Consider the following 3,532-nt stretch of genomic DNA (forward strand, 5'->3'; position numbering starts at 1 on the left):
TTATTTTTGTTAAACAAAGTTGAATTTTTTTTTTGGCTTTTTATTGTGTTTTCTCAAATTTATTATGTTTTTTAAAAGATTAAACTGTATGAAAGTGGATGAATAAATTGGGAGATATCATAAAGTGAATGAATGTTAATAAAGTATGGAGAGGTTGTTAAAAGTGATTTTGGAACTGATTTAAATTGGTTTCAATCTCATTCAATTTTTTGTTACTTTCATTTTCATTTGATGTGAAGATATATAAAATTATTTGTGGACAATTGTTGGAAATTATGTGAAAATGTGTTTTTTTTTATTCAAAGTTGTTTTAAATTAATTTTAATTTTGTTTTGTTGTAATTTTGAGATGGGATCCATATTATCACATAGTGAATATTGGATTGCAAAATTGATAGTGATATCTGTTGATAATTGAGTGAACGATGAGCATGTTACGAACTCGTGTTTCAATAGTTTCCTTGATTTAGGTGAGTTAAATCTACAAAATTATTTGACCCAAGTGCTTTTTTTTTATGAGAGAGGTTTATTGGGAGGTTTGCTTGTGTATGTACTTTAGAAGTGTTGTGTTTGTGAACAGAAAAGTGTTGCTTTTGATTAAAAAAAGTGTCATTTTCCTTTAAAATAGTGTTAAATTTTTATAAAGTGTTGCACATTCATAATGTGTTGCCTTTCTTACTAAAAGCAGCGGAATTTAAACATAAAATCGTTGCTTATAGGTTTATTTACCCTTGCTTTAATATGTTATTTCAAAGCTACACTTTGCCTAAAAAAAGGCAACGTTATATTTTTGTTGCATTTCAGAAAACTTGTGTTGCCATTGAAAGCAATGATAACTGTGAATATGCAGGCGACGAAAAACGGCCCAAACCATTATCTTATCCCATTTTTGGTTAGTTTTTAGTGCCGAATGCAACAAATTTATAGCATTACAATATGCACCTATGGTGTAGTGAAAGTAGAAATAGTGGGGGAATTTGATGAAAGCAATATTGATCAAGGGGATACTTCTATTTGAAAAACAAATTGTGTTGCCATTGATGGATCCCGTTCTGTAACATCCCTAAAACCCTAACATATACATCTTCCCACATTCATATATGTTTTCATGATTGAATACATACATTTTAGATTCATCGCATTGTCATTAGAAGTTTCATATGCATAATGCGATTACCGTGCGATTAGTAGACGATTAGTGTATCGTTAAGATGTAACGATTGGTTAATTGAGTTAGGACTTAAATGAATGAATGAATGAATTCATATGTCCTAAATTGATTAAGTTACACTTTAGGAGGGCTGAATTTGAGGTTTGTGAGCAAGCACGAGGTGTCACCCCAATATTAAGACAAAATACACCTCTTCATTTGCCAAATGATGTGCACAACTCATTCTTTATCTATTCCAGCCACAATTTCGACCAAAGCTTTAGCAAAACCTTCCTTGTTCATACCCTAAACCTCTCCAAAGAAAAATCTTCCAATTTCTTCCATTTTCAAACCAAACAAGTCAAGTTAGGAAGCATACTAGGTGATAGACACAAGTTGAAGGTTAGTATGCTGTTTTAGCTTGTTTTCTATGAGTTTGAGATTCTGAAATACCTAGGTATTATCATAGGATTTGTTGTGGATGATTTTTGATTGAGTTTGTTGAGTTTTGGTGTTATTTGAATTGGTTTTAGGCTGTCCAAATGAAAGATATGTATCAAGTGCCCTAAACAGAAATCTAGGGTACTGCCTTCAGTAATTTTGGAGCATGTTTTCATATTGATATTCTTCGAATTTGAAGATACATAAAGAATAACATATGTTCCTATATGTGTTATGAAACCCTCTGTAAAATATGGGACTTTAATTCCATATATAGATGAAGAAAACCTAGATGGCACATGACTGCCTCGAAATTGAATGTCATGTGAGGCAGCCATGTTGATGTACCATTTTGAGGACCTTAGAGTCATAATTTGAGAAAGGTTATTTATACAAAAGTGTTCCTAAATACTTGAAGTATATGTCTGTAAAATTTTTTGGCAATCCATTGTGTTTAATGTGAGATAGGTTGAGTGCATTATGGTAGATGCAAATCTGGATAGTCTGTTTCTTGGCTGGAAACAGGACAGAATCATTTTTCATGCCATATATTGTGTAGAAGTGATATTAAAGTGAATTTTGGATATGTTATACCCATATATGTCTAGTTTCAGTAGGTTCAAGAATCAGGGCATTTGGATTTATATAGAGAGAGTTATGGCAGAATGTGTGCAAGTAGGTCATGTGATGATCTAAGACAAAAGGATTAGATTGCATGAACTTTGTGGAGTTAGTGTCTTGTAAATCATATAGCATTCATTCGTTTATCTTTTCATTAATTTTATGTTAAGGCTAATTGTATAAATTTTATGTGACATTAGGAGGACAATGTGCAATTGAACGCACACCCGATCGTGTTGAATAGATCGAACCAAGTGCGACGGTAAGCATATTGCTTATACATGTGTATGAATGTATTGTGCCTTGTGACTTGCTGAGTGTGAGATGTGGTTGAATCTGATGTGAATGATTTGGATAATATTTTAGTCTTTGTGATACATTATGATTGAGTATGTTGCAGTGTTATGAGTAAACACGGCATGTTGAGCCTTGTGCACATACTGGAACTGAATAATGGTTGGATTATAAATGAATATGAGCTTGCTTAGATGGATATGTGAAATGGTCCAAGTTGAGAGTGCTATCCGAATATTGTGAGCCGGAAGCACATGTGTTAAGATATATGAGTACGTGAGTTGAGTGTAACTCCTCCGTAGCACAGATGATTGTATTTCGAATTTAGTGAGCCGGGATACAGATTGGGCCCAAGGACCATTTTATATATATTGTCTAAGTACAGCAAGGCCTTTCTAAAATAAGTATTACTATAATAAGTGAGGTGAATAAATTCTAACTTGGTACTACCCTTGCCAACAGATTTTACAGGTTAGGTGGAGTTCTTCTTGCTTAAGGTCGCACCGGCAGTGTCAGTCCATTCTCATCTAGGCATTTTGGAGTCTTGTGATGTACTTTTGTTTTGTAAATCCTCTATGTAGTATAATGACTTAAACGTGTATTGTAAATGCTTTCTCTTATGTATAATATGTAAAGTTTATATGAGATTGAAGTTTATATGATTGAGAATTGAAAGCATGTCTATAACTGATATTGTGTGAGATATCATGTGATCCAAGTGAGGGGGTTACATTTAGTGGTATCAGAGCGGGTCTACTTTCCTAGGGATTAGGTTGTGTATGACTTGTTTTGGATTCCTAGGTTAAGACCACATAATCATGTTTTCTTATTCTAAAGCATGTTGACATGGTCATGTTTCATGTAGGGTTATGGAGTCTGATGGTGAGAATGGACAATCCGGTAATGTGTCTAGTCATGGTTCAGTTGGTCATGTTCATGAGTCTGGGGGCTCAGAACATATAGGAGCTTCAGAACATGCAGGTTATCCTCAGGGTTACAACTAGTTTGAACAGATGATGGGAATCTA

This window comes from Euphorbia lathyris, chromosome 7 (assembly GCF_963576675.1).
Source record: "Euphorbia lathyris chromosome 7, ddEupLath1.1, whole genome shotgun sequence".
Lineage (NCBI taxonomy): Eukaryota > Viridiplantae > Streptophyta > Magnoliopsida > Malpighiales > Euphorbiaceae > Euphorbia > Euphorbia lathyris.